This window comes from Tenrec ecaudatus, chromosome 11, assembly GCF_050624435.1.
Source record: "Tenrec ecaudatus isolate mTenEca1 chromosome 11, mTenEca1.hap1, whole genome shotgun sequence".
Lineage (NCBI taxonomy): Eukaryota > Metazoa > Chordata > Mammalia > Afrosoricida > Tenrecidae > Tenrec > Tenrec ecaudatus.
The window spans coordinates 46,792,307-46,806,272 of NC_134540.1; the positions used below are offsets into that span (position 1 = coordinate 46,792,307).

A 13,966-nucleotide genomic window follows, 5' to 3' on the forward strand; every position below is an offset into this window, starting at 1 on the left:
TGTAGAGTACTGCCTCAACTCAAACTCCTGCCCGGCAGACAGCAACAGGGTGGGACCACCCCTTCAGGTTTCCAAGACTGTAACTCTTTACAGAGTCAAGAGAGAGAAGCTCAACTTTCTCCTCTGGAGAGGCTAGTGGTTTCGAGCTGCTGACCTTGCAGTTAGTAGCCCAACTCATAAACACGATGCCACCAGGGCTCCCTTCCAGGCGAGGATAAGTGAAGAAAGAAGAAGTGTGAAAGGGCAGATGGTTTACTCAAGATCACAAGGCTACTAGAGGGTGGAGCCGGGATATTGCCCCCGGTCAGAGTGTAGCCAGAAAGTCCTGCTCTCTGCCACATCAAGGAGGAAAGAGTTGGTAGCCACAATTTTCAACCGCAGCCGCCCATTGGACTAGAGTAGAGCTGTCCCACAGGGATCAAAGATTGGAAGTCTTTCCGGGAGCAGTCCGCCTCATCCTTCTCCTGTGGAGTGGCTGGTGAGGAGCAGCCTAAACAGCCGTGCTACCAGCGCTCCTGCAGTACTTTGCAGGGATTGTCAACTTAAGCTCTGCATCCGTGCCCTGGGACTTCTGTGACAAATCAACACGAACGGTGGCTTTCAACAAGACACATTAATCGCCACACAGTACTGAGCTAGAAGCCTCTGAGTCACAACTGATGACAGGGGTCAGTAGGGCCAAGTTGCTTTCCAAAGGCACTGGGGGAAGATTCTTTCTTGTCTATGCAACTTTGGGTATCCCAGGCATTCCTGGACTGGGAGATGCAGCATAACTTCAAGGTGAAGTTCATCTCTCTGTATTTTGTCTCTTAAAAAAGGACACCGCTCAGGTTAGATTAAGACCGTCCTCATGTTAACTGATAACGTCTTCAGTACCCTATTTCCAAACAAGACCACCTTCCCATGGACATACTTTTGTTTGGAGACACGCTTCAATCGACAGCAATCCCTAGCACTGAGGGGAGGGTCCAGGAAACTGTGGTGTGTTCTGAATGCCTTACCAGTGTCTCCAGAGATGACATTGTAGGCTGCCGCTATCGGCCAAGCTGTATCTGTGGAGCGTTGGTAAGGGAGCACTATGGAGCAGATTGTAGCTCTGCCCGACGCGCATGCTCACGCTGGGGAAGCTGCAGGGGGGTTTGTACTGACACATGCCAACAGAGGTTCATACACGACTAAATGGCTCCAAGACTGCTGTCTAGGAGCACTACCTTCTACCATGTCAAGTTTAGTGTAACAGTATTGTTCTTTTTTTAAACAGTTTTATTAGCACTTCATCCACATGTTGTACCATTCAATAATTCAATCATATCAAGAAGAGTTGTACAATTGTCACCATAGTCAATTCCGACCATTTTCTCTTTCCTTGTACTCATTGGTATTCATGTAATTATATATATTTTTGTAATTGTGGCAAAAATATACACAACAAAACATTTTCCAATTCCACAACTTCGACTTGTATAATTCAGTGCCATTGATTCTACTCTTCATGTTGTACAATTATTCCACCACCATTGACACAAACTCAATGCCCGCTAAGCAACAACCTTCCCCTTCACTTGTGGTAACCCCTGGTCTGGTTTGGCACAGATATATATTCGTTTTCTTGATATAGTATTCACATAGCATGCACTTCCATGGTTAAATCGCTTTTAAAATGAGTTGCATGTACCTCATCATAATCAGTTCTAGTGTTCTCACCCCCTTCCCACAGTCATTGTTTGCTCCCCACATCCACTCACCCTCCCACTCTCTCCCCTCCCCCAGTATTGTTCTTTTGATTAGCTAGCATTCCTATAATCATTGAAATGTGCATTCCTTTAGATAATTCCACAAGTAATAAACATTTCAAATTTTGGCAAATTAAATTCCCCATTCACTGCAACACTGAGCAAAAACAATCATCAACCCCCCAAAAAATATTTGATTTAAATCATCTGATTAATAGACTTGCTTTTCATAATTGTTTTAAGCACCAAAAGAACTAGCCAATACATACCCAATAACACAGAGATCTTTCAGTCAGTATGTGCTTTATTTCTGACTTCTTTTGTTTGGCACCATTGTTTTAAGGTTTACGTATGTTGCAGCGTGTATCCATCTGTAATAAGATTTACGTATGTTGCAACATGTATCCATCTGTCATTTCTTTGTATTTCTAAGGAAGGACACACTACAATTTGTTTATGTATTTGCAAGTTTCCAGTTTGATACTGGAATACAGAATGAATGAATTTATTTAGTATGAATACAACAGCTATAAATATTCATCCACTAGCCTTTATGTGGTCTGCTTTCATTGTGATTCTCACTCTTATTTGTTTGCCTACTGAGAGCTACAGGAAGGAGGCCTAGTGGCGCAGTGGGTCACATGCTAGATAGCCTCAAGGTCATAGTTTGGAACCACCAGCCACTGCAGAAGAAAGATGAGGCTTTCTCCTCCTGTCAAGATTCCCAGGGTTGGAAACCCACAGGGGCAGGTCTACTCTGTCCTACAAACTCACTATGAGTTGGAATTGACTCAATGGCAGTGAGTTTGGCATTTGGGGAGACTGTAGAAATTTGACATATTTCTACCTTTGCTTTTTCCAAAATTAGTCTTACTAGGGTCTAGAATAAATAAAACTCTTAGACTTCTTATAGTCTCAAGATCTATGATGTCAACTGATTACTTCTTGTCTGAAGCCTCATACTTAAGTTGTACCTTGGCTTATTAATGGGGATTTATGTCGATGACTTTCTCATAGATTTTAGTGTGTTGAAACTGGGGTCTTCCTTGAAATTATGTAAGATTAGGTGTCACCTATAGGAGCCCTGGTGCTGTAGTGGTTATGCATCGGGCTGTGATCTGCATGGTCGCCAGTTCAAAACCACCAGCAGCTCCGAGGGAGAAAGAGTAGGCTTTCTACTCCTGTGAACAGTTACAGCCTCAGAAACCCGCGGGGAACCCCTCTGAGTCAGCACCAACCGTATGGCTGTGAATGTTTCGCAGGTGTCCATGGTGGGTATTGCCAAGTACATTGTCTAGTCGTATTGATGGATTGCCCTTGTTCTCTATTTTTATTGAATAGCACCAGCCCCTATCTGGTAGAACCTCATCACAGTGACTCGTGGCGAGGTTTTCTTTTCAAGGAGAGAAGGGACGGAGTGGATTCACTCCTGCGAGTCCCTTGGCTGGTTGATCACGTTGGAGCACGAGGCACTAGACCGGTCCTTTTGCAGCACTGGTCTGACCTCTTTCCTCCTCGTTAGTGAGGCTGCAGCTGGTGCTGATGACGTGCTCGCGCTTTTAGGATGGCTCCTACTTTTCCTGGAGTTGTTTCCTTAACTTGTAGGACTTTAGCTATTTATTTGTTTGTTTGTTTGTTTGTTTTTATTTATGTTGCACGTTCACTCTTTATTGTTCACACGGATTTAAAAGTAACTGTGTTTTGTAAACCAACATGCACTTAAAAGGAGATAAAAAACCCTACATATATTAATACACGCGGCAATGATTTTTAATGCTGTCTCTGCGCATTTTAGATCGACTTTTTTTTAGTGTACGAACGAACCCACAGACTCAGAGGTTTGATGAGTTCCATTGAAGACCGTGGTGTGGACATTGATGATTCCTAAGTGTGGTTCTGGACCAGCAGGGCAGCCTCACCTGGGACCTCAGGGCAGCCTCACCTGGGACCTCATTAGAAACGCAGCTTTTACCCCCAGACCTAACGAGTCAGATATTCTGGGGTTGGAGTCTGCCCACTTGTGTTTCAACTGTTCCTCCGGGTGATTCGGAGGCTCACTCAAGTTTGAGCACTGTCATGAAAGCCAACCCTTGATGACATCACAGGCCCGCAGGCGCAATTGTACGGCTGTAATAGAGAAAGATTATAGAAAAGTCATAGAGAATAAGAGAGATAGGAGAGAGAGGAGTCAGACACATTTCATAATAGCATGCTCACCTTAGCCCTTCTTGGTGGTCCAGGTGGAGGTGTGGGAGGAGGAGAGAGCGATTTATTTCTAACCAAGGCTTATATGTCTTTGGGGGGGGGGTGTGCAACCCCTGATTACAGATAATGACCTACATCACAGGAAGGGGTTGTACCAGGGGCAATACAGCAGTGGGAGGGGGACAATCTAAGGGTGTACCACTATAGGAAGTGGAGGGATTAGGGGTACACATATGACAAGATGGGTGGATCCTAGATTGATGATGGCAGCCTAACCTTGCTCGTTCTTGAGCTGGTGGTTTGATTTATTCTGAGCCCTTCAGGGAAAGCAGTCCACTGTCCCTCACAGTCAGGAGTGAGCCCCACCTGTGGTGGACCAGACAGTAGTCTGGCTGCTCTGATGACTCGTGTCTTCAGGGAGATAACGACAATCATTTACCATGAGTTGCAAGCAGTGTCCTAGGTCTGACATATATGTCGGGGAGACAAGCTGGGGAAAAGCCTTTTTAATATCCTACAGAGCACCAAGGGTTTAAACTGTTACTAATATCTGTTGGTTGTTGGTTGTATGGCAAGTCAGCTCTGACTCATAGTGACCCTCTGCACAACTGAACAAAACACTGCCCGGTCCCGCGCCGTCCTCACAATTGTGCTTCTGTGTGAGCCCACTGTCGCAGCCCCTGGGCCAGACCAGCTCATCGAGTGTCTTCCTCTTTCTCACTGCCCCTCCACATGATGACCCAGCATGACGTCCTTCTCCAGGGACCGGTCTCTCCTGACAAGACGTCCAAACTACGTGAGACAAAGTCTTGCCGTCCTTGCCTCCCAGGAGCGTTCGGGCTCTGCTTCTTCCAAGGCAGGCTTAGTTGATCCTCTTCACAGCCTGTGGTACTTCCATTCTTTTATGCAAGTCCCATAATTCAAAGGCATCGATTCTTCTTCAGGTCGTTCCTTATTCAGTGGCCCATTTTCATATGCATATGAGGCGATGGAGAATATCATGGCTTACTTGGGGCACATTTTAGTCCTCAAAGTAACATTCTTGCTTTCCAACACTGTTAAGGGCTCTTGTGCAGATCTGCCCAATGGAAGGAATCCGTAGGTCTCTTGACTGCCGCTTCCTTAAGCACGGACTGTGGATTCAAGCAAGACAGACTCGGCGACAATTGTGGGGATCCAGTCCAGCTGTGAGGAATCCGGTCTTCTTTACATCGAGCTGTGATCCATGCTGTCATCTTTCATCTTCAGCAACAAGAGCTTCAGATCCCCCTCGCTTTCAGCAAGCAAGGCTGTGTCCTCCGCACATGTCAGGCTGTTAATAAGCCTTCCTCCGATCCTGATGGCCTATTCTGCTTCATGTAGTTCAGCTTCTCTATTTGCTCAGCATACAGATTGAGTAAGTGTGAGGAGCGGGTACCATCCCGACATACATTTCCCCTGATTTTAAAGCAGGCAGTTTTCCCTTCTGTTCACGCAACTGCCCCTGAACCATAACGAAGATGCTGGCGTTGAATTGCCATTGCATGGCCTGTGGGAGCCCACCCTGAGCTAGCTTCTGAGTTATTGTGAAGAGCACTTTTGACCTACTGGAGCAACGAGGTAGGCCGGACTCCAAGACGGGCTGTTCCCCTTCCCTAAGACATCCAGTCATATCCTCCAAGGAATCCTCCTATTAAGTGAAACTTGAGAACAAAACCCTAGCCTAGAGAAATTTCCACGTATTGGGGATGATCCAGAGAACAGCTGCTGATGTTGGAACACGTTTAAGGAGAGAGCTTAATGGCTCTGTGTTCACGCTGATTTGTTTTCCAGTTCACAGAGTACGCTAGTGCACTCTACTCAGCTTACCTCTGGACGTTTCATACACCAATTGGCTTTCCTACTGGGGCGACAGTGTAGAGCTCATTTTCTCTATGTCTGGATAATGCGAAGCGGCCCAAATTCCTAATGCTTACAATGTCAAGGAATTTAAGTCCAGATACTTGCTACCACATGGAGGAACCCCGAAAACTTTCTTCTGAGTGAAGTTGGTCCGTTCCGTTAGAAAAGGTCAAATGGCTGATCTCACCTGCATGGATCATCTGAAACTGGCACGTCTACAGAAACGGACATTTAGAAGTGGTCACCACGTGTAGGTGGAAGGAGGAGAAAGGAAGGCTCGTGGCTTAGGGGACCCTGAGCGCTGCTGACGGTAATGGAGACGTTTGGGACTGTTAATGGAGAAGGTTGGGCGGCTTGGTGAGCATCCTTGACACTGTGCTGTAGATATGGAGACCGTAAAAATGGCCCCAAGTCTTGTTAGCTATATCTTTTCCACAGCAAAATCATTGATAAAAATTATTAAATGAGACTGTTTTCTTCTCAAATGTCATCTTTTTGGCACGCATTTCAAGAGAAGGAAGGCATCATTGAATGAGAGATGAGAGTAGCCTGAGTTTGTGTCCTGAAATCAGAGCAGAATGACGCAGGGCAGGATCCCAGACCTGGAAATCCCTGAAACTGCTCTGTGCTTTATTATCACAACCCACCATTGTCTTACTCATACTTCACTGTTGTTACTAGGAACAGCCAGAAATTTTTGCTCCAGGACATTTGGCAAAGGATGCGTGGCGGCCCAGAAGGGAATAATGCACTCAGCCCTCCACACACACACTGTGGGTTCTGTGACAGTCTGCTCCATGTGCCCATTCAGTCCTCCCTGCATGAACACCTGCACTTGAACAGAGACTCATGACGTAATCCCACTGCAACACACAGAACAATGTGGTGGGATCATGGAAGAGGGAGATCCCACTGTCTAGTTCTCAGGAAACCACAATGTACTGCTTCCCACAGAGAGGAATGTTCTCTGTTCTCAAATCCACCCCAACCCCAAACCAAATAAGATATTCTTCCGAAATGGGTAGTGGAGCGCCCCCTTAGTGGGGCTGGGGCAACGTGGGACTGGGAACAAGGGAAGGCAAAAGGGATTCTCCTCAGCCTATTCTGAAGCTTTAGGCCTCTTCACAGCTCCCCTTTCCTTGTTGCTGATGGATGTAACTACTGCATTCGTAGACCGTGTTGGTTTTGTCACATTCTAATGAGGGTATTGCTGCTGGTACGTGCCGTGGGGTTGGTGCTGACTCACAGAGACCCCGGGTACAAGAGAAGGAAACACCCCCTGCGGTCCGGTGTCACCCTCACAATCCTATGTGGGAGCCCGTGGTTGCAGTCACTGTGTGACTCCATCTCGTTGAGGGGCTTTATTTTGCCGCCCCTCTACTTTATCAAGCACACTGTCTGTGTCGTCTTAAGTCTCATCCTCTACGTTTACATCTAAGTTCTGATATGCATTGCAACGACTACACAGAACTCACAGACAAAAGTCATGCTTAAAGGTTCTATTAAGGAAGCTTGCAGGTTGTATTGCAAGTGAGGAATGCTCAGGATGGAGTTATTCATCGGGACGTGTTACAAAGTTTTTGTCAGGGTTACTAGTAGATGACCAACGGGCATGCCACTCCGCTGTAAGCCTCCGTTCAAAAGCATTCAGCTCCACTTCCATGGGTCAGCATGCCCAGCTCCCTCAATGAAGTGCCCAGAGGCAATCCACTCTACTCCACCAGCCAGTCTCCTGCACAAAAGCACTCGGCTTTACTTGCTCTGTGCACTGGGAAGTCCACCACTCTGCTCCGGTGCTGGCTCTGGGTTCTGCTGCTTCTCTGAGACCACATCTGTCTCCTGGATCCAGGAGGGTCATTACTTAGGGATATGGGCTCGAGAGGATACACTCCACTCCTGGCTCTTGCTGGTAATAAAATCCCTCCTCCTTCACCTCAGAGGGCTTATTTTATATGCAGAAGGCTGGCATTCCAGGGAATCCTATACACAATTACTCACAGGTGAATCCTTTCAGCATCTTACCCCACCTTCTTACCAGACTCAGGCAGGAAAAGGTTGGTGGTGGAAGTTAGTGACTTTGGCTAAAAGAGCCACACTAAATAATTCACTGCCTCTGCAATACCCTTTCCCCAGGACTTTTTTTTTTTAATAACATGCCTGTGATAATTAATTTTGTGTCAACTTGGCTCGACCTGGGTTCTCAATTATTTGGCAACAGAGGTCTAGGAATCCACTATGATGTTCCTAGTAGTCTAATCAACTCCAAAAATGGGATCTGCTGTGAGCAGCCAAGAAGGTTAAAGTGGAATACCAAAACAAAAATCAGACTCCCTGCCGTTGTCTATTCTGACTCACAGCGACCCTACAGGACAGGGTAGAAGTAACCCCTTGGGTTTCCCCGTGTGACTCTCTATGGGAGTAGAAGCCCTCATCTTTCTCCCATAGAGTGGATGCAATCCCTTTGTTCAGATCACAGCCCTGAATGAAGTTCATGGGGAGGGTAGTGCAGCATTTAACCTCTGGAGGCAGCTGTGCACGCGGTGCTGATTTCCCCACATCGTTGCCAACGGCTGCTGTTCTCTTTTTGTCCTGTGTGCAGCACCTGAGTGGGTGTGAAGTGGTATCTCATTGTGGTTTTGATCTGTGCTTCCCTGGTGACTAGTGATGCGGATCACTTCCTAATGTTCTTAATTGTACATCTGCTTTGGAGTAATATCTGTTCATTGTACGTTTGGGCCACTTGCCTTTTTGTTGTTGAGTGGTGAGAGTTGTGATCTTCCTCTTGAGAAGAGAAACAGAATGGAGGGATGAATAGTAAGAGCCTGGTCCGTGGCCAGGAAGGCGAATTGCAATCGCTGCTCTTGTGTCAAACAACCCAAGCCCAAACCAAAACTGCATCGCCCTGCAGCCAATAGTTGGATGAGTGTGACAGATGTGCACACCCATGCAGCCGTCCCTCACGGCAAGGTAGCGAGCATTTCCACGAGCCCTGCCATTTCCCGAGCTCCTTTCCTCCGATGCGGCCGCGACTCTCCCTAGAGGGGCCCATTGCTCTACCTGCAGGGCAGCAGGCTAGTGTGATCTGTGCTCGGGCAACCAGGCAAAATACATTCGTATTTGTTTTCTATTTATTGTTGTAACAAATCACTACTCATTTGGCATTTTAAGAACCGCACCAATTTAATATCTTACAATTCTGTAGGTCAGAAGTCTGACACGGGTCTGGGTCTCACTGGGTTCAGATCAAGGTGTTAGCAGGGCTGAACACCTTTTCCAGTAACTACAGGTCTCCCAGAGGAGTCCTGGTGGTGTAGTGGTTATGCATTGGGCCGCAAGGCACAAGTTATCAGTTCGAAATCACCAGCCGCTCTGTGGGAGAAAGATGAGTTACAGTCCCAGAAGCGCACAGGGGCAGTTCTCCCCTGTCCTACAGTAGGTCACTATGAGTCAAAAACCGACTTGATGGCAATGAACTTGGTTTGGTTTCTTATCCTGCCTTCCCGCAGCACTCACTGGTGCCTGGCTTCCTTTGTAGCACTTCATGTTGCCAAGTTCATCCATGAAGCCATGTGTGTTAGTAGTGTGTTCTTTTCTATTGTGGAACAGCATTCCATTGCAGGGATATTCTGTGATTTGTGTGTCCAATGGTTGATGAGCATTTGGGCTGCTGCTTCTTTCTGGCTATTACAAGTCAACATTCATTTTTAAATAGTTTTTCATTTCTCTTGGGAAGATATGCAGGGATGGGCTTGGTTATTATGCTTATTGTTCATTCATATCTGTTTTTTCAGGAGGTGTCTGCTCAAGTGTTTGGCCTGGTTTTTGATTTGGGAAGAGATCCACTGGGTTTTGTTAAAAATCCACCTTCACCTCAAAATTGTCCCCCCACCACAACATTTTTTTTATTTTTGAAGACACCCTAAAAGATTTGGAAAAGGGCACTATTCTTTGAACGTACAGTGGCCGCCCCACGATGGCAGAGACAGGTTTAAACCCGCAGACACACACTCGCAGCTTAGTAGCAACGTTTTCAACTTACCTGTGAAGGTCGCATCTATTCTCCCAGTCCGTCCGTCGCTTGTCTTTTCCTTTTCTTAATGGCGTCTTTTAAGTGAATGAAAGTTTTTAGTTTTAATGAAATTTGATTTCCAGATATGACTATGATTAATGCCTTTTATTATATCTAGTGGAAGAAAGATGAAGCTTTCTGCTCTCATAAAGATTTACAGCTTCAAAAACCACAGGGGCAGTTCTACTTAGTCACATATGGAAGTCGGCTCAATAGCAGTGTGTTTTGGTTTCATTATATCTAAAATATATTGCCATGTATCACAATCATGAAACTATTCCCCTGTGTGATTTTTTTCCCTCCTGGAAGTTTTATGGTTTTAGCTTCTACATGGTGTACGGTTATTACAAGACATAGCATCTGGGGTCTTAAAGGCTTGAAGGTAAACAAGCGGCCATCTAGCAGGGAAGCAACAAAGTCCACATGGAAGTAGCACACCAGCCAGTGTGTTCACGGTGTCATCAGGATCAGGTATTAGCATCAGAAGACCTAAGACAAATAATCATATCTATGGGAATGAGGGGGGCTGGAGTGGAGACCCATAGCCCATCTATAGACAATTGGACATCCCCTTACAGAAGGGTCAAAAGCAAGGAACAAGTCAGTTAAGGTGCAGTACAGCACCAAGGAAACACACAACATTCCTCTAGTTCTTTAATGCTCCCCCCGCTCCCCACTATCACAACCCCAGTTCTACCTTACAAATTTGACTAGGCTGGAGCATGTACACTGGTACAGAAAACAGCTGTCAACACATAGAATCCAGGACAGAATAACCCCTCAGGAACAGTAATGGGATAGTGATACCATGATGGTAGGGGAAGGTGAGGGAAGAAAGGGGAGCATGGGGGAACTGATCACAATGATTGATGTATAACTCCCGCCCCCCTCCAGGGGGATGAACAACAGAAACCTGGGTGAAGGGAGACAGTGGACAGTATAAGATATGAAAAGAATAATAATTTATAAATTATTAAGGGTTCCCGAGGGTGGGAGGGTGGGGGAGGGAGGAAAAAGAAGAGGAGCTGATATCAAAGGTCTCAAGTAGAAAGAAAATGTTTTGAAGATGACAATGGCAACATATGTACAAATGTGCTTGATACAATTGATGTATGGATTGTTATAAGAGCTGTAAGAGCCCTCAATAAAATGGTTAAAAACAAACAGTGCTCGCTTCGGCAGCACTTATACTAAAATTGGAACGACACAGAGAAGATTAGCATGGCCCCTGTGCAAGGATGACTCACAAATTCGTTAAGCGGTCCATAATTAAAACAAACCAACTCGGAGCAGAGATGAGCTGGCCAGGGGAGAGTGTAGGATGCGAAGAAAAGGCCCAGGCAGACCTGGGGGAAGCACAGCGCCGAATAGTTAGGCAGAGAGTAGAATTCAGCAGACACAGGAGAAGAACTGATGGAGTGGTTAGCTGGACAATCAGGACAAGCCTCAAGGAGAGAGTGGCCAACAACAGCAAGGGGGCAGGGATGCCAATTCAAGTCATCTTAAAAAGGTAAAAGCCTGTAATTATCCTGCTTCAAAATCATAAGCCACCTATGTCATTTTCTGGAAGGAAACCTGTGTGGCGGATGACATCTGAACTTGGGTGGGCTGTGTGTAATGCCCAGAGTGTGGTTAATATAGGCTGGTGAAAGACACAGCCCCGATACGTCTGCAATGAGGGAGGAGGTCATGCTGAACAGTGAGCTACTGCAGCAGCCTGGATGAATCTCATGGACCATATGTTAGGCAAAAGAAGCCAGACAGCAAAGAAAGTGCATACTCTGGCTTTGTTTAAGGAGTTCTAGAATGTTGTTGCTGTCAGGTGCTGTTGTGTCAGTCACGACGCATAGGGATGGTGTGTTCAACAGAATGAAACACCGCCTGGTCCTGCACCATCCCTACAATTGCCTTTATGTCTGAGGCCATTGTTGCAGCCACTGTGCCAACCATCTGCTTGAGGGCCTTCCTGTTCTTCACTGCCCCTCAACTTTACCGAACGGATGTCCTTCTCCACAGACATTTCCAAAACACACACGATTTTGCCATCCTTGCCTCTAATGAGCATTCTGGCTGTAGCTCTTCCAAGATTTATGTGTTGTTTTGACAGCCCATGGTAATTTCAATATGTTTCCCCAGCACCATAATTCAAATGCCTCCATTCTTCTTTGGTCCTCCTTATCCAGTGCCCAACTTTCACAGGCAAAGTTAATCCCTAGTGACAGGATTCAGAATAAGGTGGGATACAGGATCCCTGGTGGCAGAGTGGGTTACCTGTTGGGTTGCTAATCACCAGCCACTCTGCAGTAGAAGATGGGGCCGGCTGCTCCCATAAAGATGTATGGTCTCAGAAATGCTAGATAGGGTTGCGATGAGTCAGAATCAACTTGATGGTAGTGGATTTGGGTTGGGGGATGGGCAGTATAAGGGGTGACCCAGTGGCTAAGCACTCAAGTTTGAACCTACCAGCCACTGCGAGGGAGAGATACGTGGCAGTTTCCATAGATTTACAGCCTCAAAAAGCCCACGAGGCAGTTCTACTTTGTCCCGTTAGGGTCACTATGAGTTAGACTCGACTCAATGCCGACAGATATGGAGTGATATTGGCTGGAAAGGGGCAGAGGGACCCTCTTGAGTGATGGGAACGGACTAGACCTTAAACTAGGTGATCCTTTCACAGCTACATGACTATGTCAACCTTGATTCAACTGTTCTCTCAAGATGTGTGTACTGTATAGCCTGTGAATTATATTTTAAAAACTATCCAAAGCAAAAATGTCAAAATATTAACCAAAAACCTCACCACCATTGAGCCAATTCTGACTCATAGTGACCCTGTAGGTCAGGATAGAAATGGCTCCTGTGGGTTTCCAGGGCAGTAACTCTTTTTTTGTTGTTTTAAATTAATCATTTTATTGGGAGCTCTCACAGATATTATAACAATCAATAATTCAATTACAGCAAGCATAATTGTACAGTCGCTGCCACCATCATTTAAAAAACGTTTTCTTTTTTCTTGAACTCTTTGATATCCGCTCTCCTTTATCCTGACAATAACTCTTTATGAGAGTAGAAAGCCTCATTTTTCTCCTGTTGAGCAACCGATGTTTTCAAACTGCTGACCTTGAAGTTAGCAGGGCAACACATAACCCCATGAATTTGGGATGGTGGTCCTCAGGGGGTCATTACCTAATTTTCTGTAGAACTAAACCAGTTGCTATCAAGTTGATTTCAACTCCTGATGGGTGAGCCCCTAGGTGCAGGGGCTCCACACAGGTTTCAAGGTGGTGGCTTTTCGGAAGCAGATCAGCCTGTCTTCATTAGTTAGTAGTGGAGAGTTTAAACAATTGTACCAACAAAAGGAGCCAAATTCTCTATATTCTCCCATATACTTAAGAGTCCTGGTGACCTTGTCAGATAAGCATGGCACTGCTCACTACAAGTCGGGCAGTTCGAACTCATCAGCCCCTCTGCTCACCACAAGTCGGGCAGTTCGAGGAGATTGCCAAAGTCCTGGAAACCCGACAAAGGGGACCACTATGAATTGGAATCAACCTGATGGCAGTGAGTTTGTTAGTTGTTGTTGTTGCTGCTGCTGTATATTAAAAAAAAATACAAGAGGGCTTCCATAAACTGGTGGAAAATGGGATAAAGAGATATTGGAATTTCCCCACTCACCTTTTGAAAAGCCCTGGTAGAAAGGATGTGTGTGTGCCTGCGGGAGGAAAGAGAGCAAATAGCAGACCTGCATTTCCAGAGAGCAGACCCTACTGAAGGTGATGGAGTCACGGAACTGGAGCCACTTGCCCAGCCATCTCCCTTCCCCAGTCCACACATTCGGGCTCCTTTACAGTGAGGAGCAAACGACCAATCCAAACGTCCTCTTTTCCTGGGTGGGGACAAGGAGGTTCCCCCTTGTTCACGGGGTAGACTGGCTGTTCCTTTGCAGGTCAGCTGGAGAGACTGAGACAGAGAGCCCCCTCCCCCCCCAAGCATCGTGGGGGCTCTGCGGGCTCCAGCCTTCCACAGGGCGGCCGGCGGGCCATTTGGAGAGAATGAAGGTAGCGAGATAGGAAGCGAA

General features: G+C 46.3%; 1 non-coding gene across 1 annotated transcript; it reads left to right on the top strand.

Moving 5' to 3' along the window:
* The first annotated feature begins 11,054 nt into the window (after positions 1-11,054).
* LOC142461911 (U6 spliceosomal RNA) lies at positions 11,055-11,161 on the top strand. The gene has a single exon (XR_012787080.1). It is a non-coding gene; the product is annotated as a U6 spliceosomal RNA (small nuclear RNA).
* Positions 11,162-13,966: the final 2,805 nt, after the last annotated feature.